Genomic DNA, 16,052 nt, shown 5'->3' on the forward strand with positions numbered 1-16,052 from the left:
ATTCGTGCACATTCCACTGCATTGTTCACCGAGTCCCTCACTAGAGGGCCGGGACACGCTACATATATGTATATGATGATGTGATGATATGGGGATGGTGGCCAGGATGGCATATGATGATTCTATTCACCGAGTCCCTCACTAGAGGGCCGGGACACGCTATGTATATATATATATGATGACATGATTTTTGTCACACCCTAATTTTTGTTAGGGCGTGATGGGCACCCGACCCTTACCTAGGGCCGAGCGAACCCGCTGACTCTCGTGGCACTCATAATCATATTGGGCCCTCATAGCATAACATAAGTACATAATGAAAGCTTTTCAGAAACAAACTTGCTTTTCATCTTTTTCAAATCAAGTAAGACCTGTAATCGTATAACACCCGTAAAATAATGCATCACAATACATCGGCTTATGGAGCCGCTTACAAAACTGATATACTACATACACGACACTGTCTGCAAAGTCTCTAACATGGAACATGAAACCATATCATAATGCTCTGACTCGGCAAAGCACTCCGCAGAAAATGGAGCTCGTCAATCCCGCTGGAACATCTTCTGCTAATATCTTCAACTCATCTGGGTGTACCTGCGCGGCATGAAACGCAGCCCCCGAAGAAAGGAGGTCAGTACGGAATATGTACTGAGTGTGTAAAGCATGAAATATAGCAAGCGGGATCATACTGAAGTAAAGAGTACAGAAAATCATAAGACTTGCCTTTGAAAACATATATCATGCATGTAAATGTTATAAAATCATCGTAGAAACATATAGCGTGTCCCGTCCCTCTAGCGAGGGACTCGGTGAGTAAAATCATAATATACATATATAAAGTGTACATATAACGTGCCCCGGCCCTCTAATGAGGGACGCGGTAAATGAAATCATATCATCATCATGCATGCATAGACATATATATATATATATATATATATATATATATATAACGTGCCCCGGCCCTCTAGTGAGGGACGCGGTGAATAACGTGTCCCGGCCCCGCTAGCAAGGGACTCGGTATGCCATCCTGGCCGCCATCCCCATCATCACATCATCATCATATATATATATAACGTGCCCCGACCCTCTAGTGAGGGACGCGGTGAATAATGCAATGGAGTCGTGCACGAATACATGCCCTGGCCCGGGACGCAGTGAAGGACATATTGAGGCTGGCACGAGCAGAGTAGTGAGAAACCAAATGCAATTAAAACATCTCAAAGACTCAATGAAGTAGTCTAAACGGAATGTCATATGAAAGTCGGACAATAGTTATATCAAATATCTTTCGGACGTTATTCGGAAACATAGCATACATCATAAACGTATTAACAAAACCATAAGGATCATAGTCATATTCAAACCATAGGGATCATAGTCTTACGCCAAACCAATCCGAGTCCGCCTCGAAAGTTACAAACATTATTCACTTTAGAACCTTCTACGAACAAATCGAAGCGATCCGAGCCCTTATGTGAAAGTTACAGACGTTCGTAGTTTCGGAATCGTTTAGGAATAAAACTCCTTTTGAAAACAAAACTTTTATGCAACTTTTAAAAATTAGTCATGCGAAAAACATAAAGACCATAATTTGACTACATTAAGAATACGATCATCAAGAAGCAAATAAGGACCATAAACATGCTCGGACCGCAAGAATAGAGTTACCTCGGGACGCGTGTCATAACTTACTTTTTTCAACTACGACATGCCAAAAGAAAGAAAGAATGGGCTTTACATACCTCATCCTCTTCCTAAGCTAGTCCAAACTTACGTCTCGACTTCTCGAAATCTACAACAACGTCATTAAGCATCAACCATTAGTCATAAGCACCAAAGGATCCAATTCCAAATCATCATTTTATCTATAGAAATTTGGGCAGCATTTCTCCTATAAATACGACATCCCCGAGAATTCAGCTCGGCCAAATCTTCAACAACAATACCAACAACCATATAAACAACATCAATAATTAATTCAAAACGCATTTTAGCATTAATAACTCCTTTCTATATAATTCGACGACATTCTTTTATATTCATTTCAACAACATATATTCAAACCAACATCGACGATTACATGTTCAAGCACCAATCCGAAACCATTCACACAAGATTCAAGAACATTTCAAACAATCCGCTCAATGATCAAACAAGCCAATCCAATACATGCTTCTCACCCGAAAACCATTCCAATTCAACAAGAACATTGCCAACACCTTTCTTTCTTCCACATTCATAAATTATGTCAACAATACATGCGTTTACAACTTCATTTTCATAAATTCAAGAAACCATATCAAGATCACATTACATTCCAATTCAGCCCACACAATTATAACCTTAACTTGGATCATTAATACTTCATTTTACATCATAGAATTCACAACGACGATAACCAAAATACTACATCACATTAGTCCCACATGCCTACACCAAATCAGCCCATTTTCGGCCACAACAACAAGATACAAATTCCATGGTTTTCATCCATTTCTACACATTACAACAACACCCAAACATGCTAAATACAATTAGTTCATCTCTCCTACACAACAACACACACACACGGCCAAGTCCAACACATGCACGGCTCATCTTCAACACACATAATTTCATGAATTCCATTCATTTCTACATATCACAACATGCACAACCACCTATTAAACATGTAAAGATGATTAAATCTTACCTTCTCCATTCATGTTCTTCACACGGCCAAGGTTGGTGAATTGCGACAACGAGCGGTTTTCTTGTTCCAACAACTACTCCACGTTAACGAGGGCCTTCCAATTGGTAGAAAAACTAGAAGAAAAGAATTTTCCATGATCAAAATTGAGGGGCAAGTTTCGGCCAGCCCTTGGCCGAAACTTCTCCTTCTTCTTTTTTTCTTCATGTTTCTTGAAATTTCTAGGAGATGAAATGGTGAAGATGACTTAATAAGTCATCTAATATTACATATATACTTCATACATGTGGCCTATGGCCCACAAGTCATGTGCATGGCCACATGGTCATTTTTTTCATGAATTAAAGTTTCCAAAACTTCACTTTTGGCCCCAAATTTTCATGAAATGTCTAACTTTCCATAATTCATTTTCTTGGTCCCAAATTTTCCTTAATATTCCGTGCCAATAAATTCATAAGCAACTTGTGCTTTAAAATAATGTCGAAAAAAAATAGCCTTGTTCTTAACTTATCGCAACCAACTTAAAATATTCCGATGTACAAAATGCGGGATATAACATCCTTCCCCCCTTTAGAACATTCATCCTCAAATGTTCAATTAGCCTCATAGGGTCTTATAGATCTCGGGTTTCCTTTACTATCATAGCATGCGATTTCATCTACCAATCATATTTCTCTTTCATCTCCTTCTCAGGTTCGCAAGTCATTTCCTTTCTGTTATCATTCCGCCACGGTGCCTTAACGGAAGCTACGTCTTTAGCACACAATCTTCTTGCCTTATGTACTATATAGGAAAGCCTAATACATCTCGGGTTCAACATTTTCTCGATTCCTTTGAAAGACTTTAATTGTTACTTTACCTTTTGCTCTTAGTCTGTTACACCTCGCATTTTATGCGTATTCGGAAAAATTGGAAACAAGTCGGAATGGTAGGAATCAAGGTTCTAATTGGATTCTACTTAGTGTGCATGGGATGTTTAAGGAAAGTATTGAAGTGGAAATATTAAGGAAGGTTAAGGACATTGTAATGTATTGATTTTGTTGGGTTCATAAGTTGGCTATGGGAAATGTAGATGTGGAAATATCGGAAAAGTCTAAGGGCAAAATTGGAATTTTGGAAATTGGTTTCATGAATTACCAAGTATGGGCTAAGGAAATTGGGCTTGGAAATTGAAAAAAAAAAAAAAGGAAAAACTTGGCCCAATCCAAGAAGGGTGGCCGGCCATGGCATGGGAAATTTAATTTAATTCCATGCCATGTGACATGGTCATGTGACCAATTAATTTATAAGGGGCAAAGACTCTTTAATTTTCTAGAATTTTCAAGACAAAGGAGAGAGAAGGAGAAAAACAAGAAAACAAGAACAAAAAAATAGAAGGCCATTCGGCCAAGAAAGTAGGGAGAAGAGGATCAAGAAATCTTGATTCCAAAATTATTTTCTTGCTATATTCCTACTAATTCAAGGTCCCTCTACAACGTGGTGCAATTATTTCGGAGGATAAGTCGTTGGTTTTCTCAATTCAACACTTTGGTGGATTGAAGAAACTTGGAGAAAAGGTAAGGATTCACCCCTTTTTATTATGTTATGAAGATTGGTTTGTGTTGTAATATATGGAAATGAATAGAATTCATAGAAATATGGAAGTTGCATGGCAAAGGTGTATGTGTATATATGGCCGAATGCATGGGATATGGTGTAGTTAGAATAAGTTGAATTTTATGTTATGTTTTGATTGTGGTGATTGTGGGAATTGTATTGGAAATGAAAGTAGAACGAAAATGGATTGAAGTTGAAAATTCCATGTTGGCCGTGTAGTATGTGGTGATGAAATAATGATGAATTTATTTTGTTTAACATGTTAGTCGCGTTGTGGTGATCATTATAATGTAAATGAAGCATTTATGGGTTAAGTTGTTATGAAAATGGAATGTGGAGGCTTATGTTGTTTTAGTATGATTTCATGTCCTTATGATAATTAAGTTGTTAAGGTGTGAATTATAATGATTGTTGATGAAGTTAGAAGGTGGAAACATGTAAGGAATAAGTATGTTAAAGGTTAGAAGATTTGGAGGAATTATGGCTTTGGTAGCAAGTTTGTATGTCTTGCGAATATGTTGTAGAAATGCTATGAAACGCTTCCGAATTATATTGTAATGATCTTGATCCGTAATGAAAGAGAGCATGTTGATATTGATTTGAAAATATGAATTCGAAATGGAAACTATTGCATTATGTCGAAAGGTTGGCTAGTTATGTTATATTGTGTTGTGTTGTGGTTATTGATGTCTTTGTTGTGTTGTTGTTGACTATTTTGAGCCGAGTTGAATCTCGGGGTGTTATGTTTATAGGGGAAGTCTTTGCCGAAATTTCGGTAGCCCAATAGAAACCAAAGATTGAAATGTCAACTTGCATGAATAGTAACTGGTAAAGATGACCATTTGCAGATTTTCGACGAAACGGGGTTTGATTTTTGGCAATCGTGATGAGCAGGAAAGGTATGTAAAGCTAACCCTATTCTTTCTTTGGCACGTCCTAGATGTACTAGGTTTGAATTCGGACCTCGGGGACAACTCGACTCTTCGGAATCCGCATCCAAAAATTTGCCCTTTTCTTGCAATAGAATTGAATTAGCTAGGTTGTAGATGACTAGGAAGTAACCTAAACCTTCCCGACTTTTGTAAACAAAACCCGATTACCTTAAAACCCTCATAAGGGATATTATGAAGCTTAACATATGTAAATTACGTCCGCCACCTCAATTGACCGAGGTGGGCCCACTATTTCCGATTTTACCTTTCTGTGTTTATGACTTGTTTTCGAGTAGCTTTAAAGGAAACATTTTAACTACTCCTCTATTTATTACTTAAAATTTGTTTTAACTATTCCGTTAAGTTCTATGATGTGTTCTGATATGTATCACAAATCCGAACGTTTTGTTCCGACATAACCCTCCGTGATGTCCGAAAGGTACGTACTATGACTCCGTCCGATTTCATTGATTTGATTTGTCATATGATATGCCTCATCGAGTCTCTGGAAATATATATGTTATTTTATTGCATTAGTTTCTCACTACTCCACTCGTGGACGCCTCAATGTTTCCCCCACTGAGCCCGGGCCAGGATATGTTCTCAAGCGCTTTCCTCGCATTGTTCGCCGTGCCTCGGTGTGAGGGGGCAGGTATGACATGTACATGGGTCCGAAGTATGATGTGCCATGTACATATATTTGATATACGATTATGTGATGTGATGTGGCCACTTGGTATGTTATGATTTTTCGGAGATATTCCCTACTCGAAGTATGATGTGTTTTGGCGCGGGACGAAGGGAGCGCCTCTCGCTCCGTTCACCGAGTCCCATAGCGGGGCCGGCTTTTGCATATGTTTTTCGCATGCATTACGTATGATTTACGGTACGCATTTTTGATTAGCTACGCATCTCGTTCGTTTTCCGCACATTCTCGTTCGATTTTAGTTTTGTTTATTACATTTTCTGCTTTACATATTCAGTACATTTTCCGTACTGACCCCCTTTCTTCGGGGGCTGCGTTTCGTGCCGCGCAGGTACAGACGACTGATTTGTGGATCCGTTGCTTAGGTTATCTGCTCAGCTGTTGAAGTGCTCCTTTGTCCGGAGCCCATATTTTGATGTGAAATTTTCTGCTACATATGTACGTATTTATTCTGGGTACGGCGGGGCCCTGTCCCGTCATATGGCTATGTTTTGTTCTGTAGAGGTCTGTAGACATGTGGTGTGGGTTCTGTATATGTGTCTCGTGAGATTTGCGTACGTTTAGAGTTATTTATGTTTTGTGACGGCCTTATCGGCCTTCGTGCGGCATGCCCACTTGTCCTTGTTAAATTATTATTTTGCTTATTTGTAATATTTTGTTAATTTAGGTTAAGGTACGTACGAGTGCCCAACTAGGGCACGTGTCGCGGCCTACGGAGTTGGGTCGTGACAAAAGTGGTATCAGAGCGGTTAGGTCCTCGGAATGTCTACAGACCGTGTCTAGTAGAGTCCTGTTTATGGTGTGAAGCGCGCCACATTTATAAACGAGGAGGCTACGGCATCTAGGAATTGTTGACCTTCTTTCGTCTTAGATCGTGCGATAGAGCCAAGTCATAGGAAATAAAATTCCTTGCGTGAGTTTTGCATACGGCGGAAAATGGCAAGTGGTGACGGGAAAGGTCACACAGGTAAGTTCGGATATATTTATTCCGTTACCCGAAACAGAGGATCCTGAATGGTTAGCGTGGGATACGAAGCTGTATATTCTGCACGGTATTATGGGTATTTGCGGCGTACAGATTTCGAGTAATAATAATTTGCAAAGGTGATTACCGAAAGCCAAGAAGGGTAAAATAGTAATTGTACAGGAAAGGACGTGTTGTGAACATGTCTCGGGATTTGTAAGGCCTCGATTAGCCCTAAATTATGTAATAAAGGTCGTGTGTGGAAATGGACGTGATTATACCGACATTAAGGGACTAGAATCCGCCGAAGTTGTGAAGTTAAGCGTGCTCGGGGGGAGCAATTTTAGGATGGGTGACCTTGGGAAGTAAGTGAAAAATTTTACAAACTTGGAATTCAAGGGGATAAATGGAAATTTGGGGTAACCTAAAGGAAACGGAGTACAGTGAAGCGGATAACACCCTTAGGAAGTGCGCGAGGTAAGACCGGAGAAGGATACAAGATTAATGAGGAAAAAGGAAGGAAGCGCAATATCGCTTGGAAATCAAGGTAAATTTAAGTAGTGATTGGAAATGTTTATAAGTAGAATGATAATGAGTGTGTGTATATATGTATGTGTATAACTTTTCCCTGGTGATTATGTTGGTCGAAAGGCGAGTCCTAGCGACAAAAGGTTGCCACTAACGGAAGGCATTACGAAACGGAACACAAGGGGTGAAGAGAAAGAAAGTACAGTATAGCCTCGGGATTTGTATAGGCTTGAACAACGTTGGAATTATTTTGTGGGATAGTCGATAACAATCATATAGGTGTGTGAATGCGTACGATATTCTGCATGCAATTGTATCGGTAGGTAAGTAATTCCCAGCCACCGGTGCTACGGTGTGGGAAGCCGGCAATCGGACAAAGACATCGAAGTTCGAGTAACAAGGAAAGATACGGTACAGGTGTTGTAAGATAAGTTGCTACTCTTTTCACTATGGATTAAGGTTGGGAATTGAAGTATTGGAAGGAATTAAGGATAAGAAATATGATCAAGTAAAAACCTTTGGAGGAGCCGATAAGCGAAGTAGGAAACCATTATGTAAGGAGGAGAGAAGCAAGTTTGCAATCAAGCGAGGAGTAAAACGTGACAAGGAAATTTCCGTAGGTCTCTAAAGTAGTAGTAAAAGTAGCCACCACGAACGCGATTCCGTATGCCATATTTACGTACTCCACCGACTTCGAAGAAACTCGTCCATTATATCCGGTACTTTCGAATCTAATTATGTTTCCATCTGCTATACCTCTATATGTCCGACTCTGACTGCAAGTCCGTCCGATACATCTCTGTACGATTGACTCCGATCATGAATCTGTCCGATATGCGTTCGCCCGTCCGACCCCGACTACGAATCTGATTGGTAAATATGCTGTACGCCGACTCGATTATGGGTCCGTTCGATATATATCGTACGTACGGCTCCGATTTTGAGTTAAGATAACGTCGATTATGATTCCTTCTTGTTGTGCTTCGATTCCGGATACGACTCCATCCGACGTCCGTTTGATCCTCGACTTTGACAAAGATTCCGTTCGCCGTATATCCGGTTTAAGATCCCGAGCAGCCTTAGCGAGGGGATGTCGAAGAATGACAGGGGAAGTTAAAAGATGAAGGCTTTTATAGGTGCTTTGGTCAAGTTCAAGTATGTGTTGGAAAGGAGGAAACCTCCCCGAAGTGTTATGAAACCCCATAAGGTTAATTGAACATTCGAGGACGAATGTTCTAAAGGGGTTGCTTTCTTGTTACACCTCGCATTTTATGCGTATTCGGAAAAAATTGGAAACAAGTCGGAATGGTAGGAATCAAGGTTCTAATTGGATTCTACTTAGTGTGCATGGGATGTTTAAGGAAAGTATTGAAGTGGAAATATTAAGGAAGGTTAAGGACATTGTAATGTATTGATTTTGTTGGGTTCATAAGTTGGCTATGGGAAATGTAGATGTGGAAATATCGGAAAAGTCTAAGGGCAAAATTGGAATTTTGGAAATTAGTTTCGGGAATTACCAAGTATGGGCTAAGGAAATTGGGCTTGGAAATTGAAAAAAAAAAAAAAGGAAAACTTGGCCCAACCCAAGAAGGGTGGCTTTCATATATAATGGGAAATTTAATTTAATTCCATGCCATGTGACATGGTCATGTGACCAATTAATTTATATATAAAGACTCTTTAATTTTCTAGAATTTTCAAGACAAAGGAGAGAAGGAGAAAAACAAGAAAACAAGAACAAAAAAATAGAAGGCCATTCGGCCAAGAAAGTGGGGAGAAGAGGATCAAGAAATCTTGATTCCAAAATTATTTTCTTGCTATATTCCTACTAATTCAAGGTCCCTCTACAACGTGGTGCAATTATTTCGGAGGATAAGTCGTTGGTTTTCTCAATTCAACACTTTGGTGGATTGAAGAAACTTGGAGAGAAAGGTAAGGATTCACCCCTTTTTATTATGTTATGAAGATTGGTTTGTGTTGTAATATATGGAAATGAATAGAATTCATAGAAATATGGAAGTTGCATGGCAAAGGTGTATGTGTATATATGGCCGAATGCATGGGATATGGTGTAGTTAGAATAAGTTGAATTTTATGTTATGTTTTGATTGTGGTGATTGTGGGAATTGTATTGGAAATGAAAGTAGAACGAAAATGGATTGAAGTTGAAAATTCCATGTTGGCCGTGTAGTATGTGGTGATGAAATAATGATGAATTTATTTTGTTTAACATGTTAGTCGCGTTGTGGTGATCATTATAATGTAAATGAAGCATTTATGGGTTAAGTTGTTATGAAAATGGAATGTGGAGGCTTATGTTGTTTTAGTATGATTTCATGTCCTTATGATAATTAAGTTGTTAAGGTGTGAATTATAATGATTGTTGATGAAGTTAGAAGGTGGAAACATGTAAGGAATAAGTATGTTAAAGGTTAGAAGATTTGGAGGAATTATGGCTTTGGTAGCAAGTTTGTATGTCTTGCGAATATGTTGTAGAAATGCTATGAAACGCTTCCGAATTATATTGTAATGATCTTGATCCGTAATGAAAGAGAGCATGTTGATATTGATTTGAAAATATGAATTCGAAATGGAAACTATTGCATTATGTCGAAAGGTTGGCTAGTTATGTTATATTGTGTTGTGTTGTGGTTATTGATGTCTTTGGTGTTGTTGTTGACTATTTTGAGCCGAGTTGAATCTCGGGGGTTTTATGTTTATAGGGGAAGTCCGCCGAAATTTCGGTAGCCCAATAGAAACCAAAGATTGAAATGTCAACTTGCATGAATAGTAACTGGTAAAGATGACCATTTGCAGATTTTCAACGAAACGGGATTGAAGTTTTGGCAAGTGCAAAGGACAAGAAAGGTATGTAAAGCTAACCCTATTCTTTCTTTGGCACGTCCTAGATGTACTAGGTTTGAATTCGGACCTCGGGGACAACTCGACTCTTCGGAATCCGCATCAAAAATTTGCCCTTTTCTTGCAATAGAATTGAATTAGCTAGGTTGTAGATGACTAGGAAGTAACCTAAACCTTCCCGACTTTTGTAAACAAAACCCGATTACCTTAAAACCCTCATAAGGGATATTATGAAGCTTAACATATGTAAATTACGTCCGCCACCTCAATTGACCGAGGTGGGCCCACTATTTCCGATTTTACCTTTCTGTGTTTATGACTTGTTTTCGAGTAGCTTTAAAGGAAACATTTTAACTACTCCTCTATTTATTACTTAAAATTTGTTTTAACTATTCCGTTAAGTTCTATGATGTGTTTGATATGTATCACAAATCCGAACGTTTTGTTCCGACATAACCCTCGTGATGTCCGAAAGGTACGTACTATGACTCCGTCCGATTTCATTGATTTGATTTGTCATATGATATGCCTCATCGAGTCTCTGGAAATATATATGTTATTTCTATTGCATTAGTTTCTCACTACTCCACTCGTGGATGCCTCAATGTTTCCCCACCGAGCCGGGCCGGGATATGTTCTCAAGCGCTTTCCTCTGCATTGTTCGCCGTGCCTCGGTGAGGGGGCAGGTATGACATGTACATGGGTCCGAAGTATGATGTGCCATGTACATATATTTGATATCCGATTATGTGATGTGATGTGGCCACTTGGTATGTTATGATGTTTCGGAGATATTCCCTACTACGAAGTATGATGTGTTTTGGCGCGGGACGGAAGGGAGCGCCTCGCTTCGTTCACCGAGTCCCATAGCGGGGCCGGCTTTTGCATATGTTTTTGCATGCATTACGTATGATTTACGTACGCATTTTTTATTAGCTACGCATCTCGTTCGTTTTCCGCACATTACGTTCGATTTTAGTTTTGTTTATTACATTTTACGCTTTACATATTCGGTACATTTTCCGTCCGACCCCCCTTTCTTCGGGGCTGCGTTTCGTGCGCGCGGTACGAACGACGATTTGTGGATCCGTTGCTTAGGTTATCTGCTCAGCTGTTGAAGTGCTCCTTTGTCCGGAGCCCATATTTTGATATGAAATTTTCTGCTACATATGTACGTATTTATTCTGGGTACGGCGGGGCCCTGTCCCGTCATATGGCTATGTTTTGTTCTGTAGAGGTCTGTAGACATGTGGTGTGGGTTCTGTATATGTGTCTCGTGAGATTTGCGTACGTTTAGAGTTATTTATGTTTTGTGACGGCCTTATCGGCCTTCGTACGGCATGCCCACTTGTCCTTGTTAAATTATTTACTTTATTTGTAATATTTTGTTAATTTAGGTTAAGGTACGTACGAGTGCCCAACTAGGGCACGTGTCGCGGCCTACGGAGTTGGGTCGTGACATAGTCTCTGTCTTTGGAGTCGGTTGTCAAGTAGTGATGAAGTCCCCTCATATAACAACCTTACTTAGCCGCTCCCGGCTTTAACTGTTATCAGCTGGTACAAGTCTAAAAGAATTCGGCATGTAAATTCACCCTCCTTTTAATAACCGAACTAGTTCTGGTCACTTTTGTAAATCGTCTTACAATCTCTCTTTACTCATCTTGTAACATTTTCAGCATATTGCCTCATGTCACTACATTATCTTTAATCCGGACTCATCTTGCTCTCAACTTTCCCGTCACACGTGATGTTGCAATCTTTACCCGAATATACGAAGGTGGTCAAATTCTTCCAAGAGCCGCCTCAACCTAACTTCACTAATTCTTATGTTTCACTTTATCTTTGCCTCTCTTCTCCTACCACCGGCATCGGAATACATCTTTGGTTCTACCATAACCATGTCCTGTTCGTTCTCAGTAGTAGTTCCATCTCGGTAATTTATCCCAAACCATCCTAACATCCTTCCTTAATACACCCAAAATATCGTAACCGTATTATTATTGAATCCAAACTTCCTTACTAAGTATTCGCTTGGTTTCATCCTTAGCATGTCAATATTCATGGATAACATAACCATTCCTGTACAACTTGTACAACATATATTCCATCTTAGCTGCGGTCTTTTCTTCACCTCGCTCACTCTACTCTATACATTCCTTCCGTCCTAACATTCAATTGTAGCCTATCCGGTCACCCTCTTCTCCCTTCCTTTACTCACTCCTTTGATGCTCTCACTCCCTACTATAGGAGGTTTTCCATCATTATTTTCTTTTTTTCTCCCCTTACGGTTCATAATCACAGTGTTATTAGCGAACAACCTTATTGCCCACGTCTTAACCTTTAAACCAGCACAGCAGTGTTATTCTTCACAATGTCTTCATAAGTCACTCGTTACCTTTTCTCGTCGTATTTTCTCATTTTAAGCGTCCACTTTCCAATGTCATATCCCTTAAGATCTCCACAATTAATTTTTTTTTTTTGCACTATCCTAACCACCATCCTAACTTCTATCCTCTTTACTGGCTTTTGGGTCCTGCTCACTCGTCTTAGCAAGGGATCTTACCTGTTGCCCAAGCATCCGTATTCAAGACATTGTAATGTGGATTGTCTTCGTCTTACACTTGTATCTCTCTCCCTCACTTCCCCCCTTTAGGGGTGTACTTATACTATCGCCCAATTCTACTTTACCCTAAATCCGTATTTCCGATCTCAATTAAGCGGTACTCTTATCCCGACATTTTGATCCCCTTGCCGTTCATTTACTCACTTTCTTTCCTTTCCAAATATCGTTGTATTAACACTTTCCAAGCTTATCTTGTAGTGAAAACAACATCAGCTTGCTTTGTAACATTTGCACTCTTTATATATTTTCCACTTACACCTCGTTACTCTATCCGATTAATGCCTTCAATATACCGCCACGTTGATTACCGAAATACATATATCCGCTGATCTAACCATGTACAGGATATCCCATGCGTACCTATGTACACATATAGTCCCTACTATCTTGCTTACAAGATACCTCCATACACTGTCACGACCCAACCCCGTAGGCCGTGACTAGTGCCCGAGCTGGGCACCCAAACACATTCACAAATCCGAATCACAAACAGATGGCTTATACTGACACAAATATCAAATCTGTCTCGGATTATATCAAAGCGTCTTAGACACATCTCAAACACAACCATATACATATCGAGCGGCAAGGCTATCAAATGGCGCACACACACACCAAAATATATACAAATGCAAGCCGACGGGCGCCCACGGCGAGAATGGGATCGCCCAGAACATATAACATGCAAACACAACTGTACAGAATGGGCATAACCCACATACACATCTACAGACCTCTAAACAGACCAACAGAATCATATGACGAGACAGGGCCCCGCCGTACCCCTGAACAAATATATACAAATGCAACGAACGAATGTATACCAAAATGTGGGTTCGGAATAAGGGAGCACTCAAGCGAGAAAAAGGGTGTCCTAGGCGGCGGATCACCAAAGCTGTACGTTTGTACACACGGGCATGAAAACGCGACCCCGAAGAAAGGGAGGTCGGTACGAAATATGTGCGACTATGCAAAAGCGAGAAAATATAGTATACAAATGCGAGTCGAAATCGAAATAGAGGTACGGAAAAGTAAATGCATTTCCAAAATATCAAAATGTTTACTTTCAAAATACGGATCATGCATAGGGGACGAGAAAATATGGTCGCCGCCGTCGATGGCGCCATAACACGGCATAACACCGAAGGTTTCAAATCTCCGTATCCCGTCACACATCATAACACGGCATAACGCCATACACGGATAACACCGAATATAAAGCGGAACCGGCCCTCCCGACTCGGTGCTCGGTGAACCATAACACAGCATAACACCGGAGTATAACAAAGTGCGCACGACAACAGAACCGGCCCGGGACTCGGCGAAAGATACAACAGAATGCACGAGCAGAGTCGTGAGTAACCATATGTGTAAAATCATTATAATAGACTCAAATGATAAATAAAGTGACCGTACTCAGAAATCAGAATAATAATCAAATCAAATTCTTTCAAAAGTCATCAGGATTACAAAAAGAAGAGTCGCGGGACCCACGGACGGGTGTTGACCCGAGCCGGGCCCGCCTATGGAAAATATACTCATCATACGCCATACAACCACCTACGAGCATATCGAGGCAATCCGAGCCTTTCTGTGAAAGATACGGGCGTTCGTAGTTACGGAACTCTTTAAAAGCAAAACTTTTTATGCATTATTAGAAAATCAAATATTCCAAAGACATAAGGGCCAATATTTCATCATATCAAACATAAGAATTCCAAGAAACAGATAAGAGTCATAAACATGCTTGGATTGCGGGAATAGGATTTCCCCGAGGCTCGTGTCATAGCCTATTTGTGACTAAGGCATGCCAAAAGAAGGAAAGATTGAACTTTGCATACCTCAAGCGCTCTCAAAGCTACTCCAAACTCAAGCTAATGCCAACCTACGCCTCGGGCTCCCCAAGGTCTACAAACACGTCATAATATGCCAAACATTAGCTATGGACGTTTAGGCATTTAATTCCCAAACTAACACTTAATTCTACAGAAATTTGGGCAGCATTTCCCCTGTAAATAGGCCAACCCCGAGAATTTAACTCGGCCAAATCAACAACAACAACATCAACAACCAACCTAGCAACATCAATAATCAATCCGAAAGACAATATAACATTAGTAACCCTCTTATATATCATTCAACAACATTCATAATATTCGATTCAACGGCTTACCTTCAAGCCAACATTCACGCTTATACATTCAAATACTAACCCGAACCCGTACCAACAATATTCAAAGACATTTCAAGCAATTCATACAACATTTCCAACATTCCAACAATGGCTCCAATTTACCCGAAAATAGCCCCAAACCCGAGAACACAACTATAATCCATCCCCCACTTCCAAATCATGATTTGCACCAACAATTCACCCTCTAACAATGTCATTCTCATAAATATACAAATTATATCAAATGCACAATAACCTCCAAATCAGCCCATACAATTACAACATCAATCTTGAGTCATTAAACTCTCATTTCCAACATAGAATTCATAATGACAACATTCAAAATTCCAAATAGAATTAATTCATTCTCATTCACACAACATGGCCCTATATTCGGCCAACCCTACACACACATATATGATGATTCTCATTCATTTCTTCACACTACACAACTAAACATGCTACATAGAACTTAACTCATCACTTAAACACAACACACACATCTGCGGCCAAACCTCATACACATGGCCTCAACTTCAACATACTCTATTTCATGATTTTCATCCATATTAACATACTACAACATGCATACACCATTCATAACACATAAAACATAATTAAATCTCACCTTTCTTCTTCAACTCCACACTAGGCTAGGGTTAGCTAGGATGAAAACTAGCGGGTTGATCGCTCCAACAACACTTCCACGCTACTTAGGGACCTCCAATTAGTGGATTTGCACCAAAGAAATATTTTTGGGATGGCTAGAATTGGACTTGGTTTTTTTGGTTCTTGGCCGAGAGTTGTTGGTTGTTGTTCTTCAACTTCTTGTTTTTTTTTCTAAGTGTTGGATGATGAAGAATGAATTAGTATTCATATTTTGCATACTAGTAAGACTTATACATGTGTCCATGGCCCACACACATGTATTGGAGCAATTAAAATTGGACACAAAATGGGTGGGAGCCACCTC

Source organism: Lycium ferocissimum, chromosome 2 (assembly GCF_029784015.1).
Source record: "Lycium ferocissimum isolate CSIRO_LF1 chromosome 2, AGI_CSIRO_Lferr_CH_V1, whole genome shotgun sequence".
Lineage (NCBI taxonomy): Eukaryota > Viridiplantae > Streptophyta > Magnoliopsida > Solanales > Solanaceae > Lycium > Lycium ferocissimum.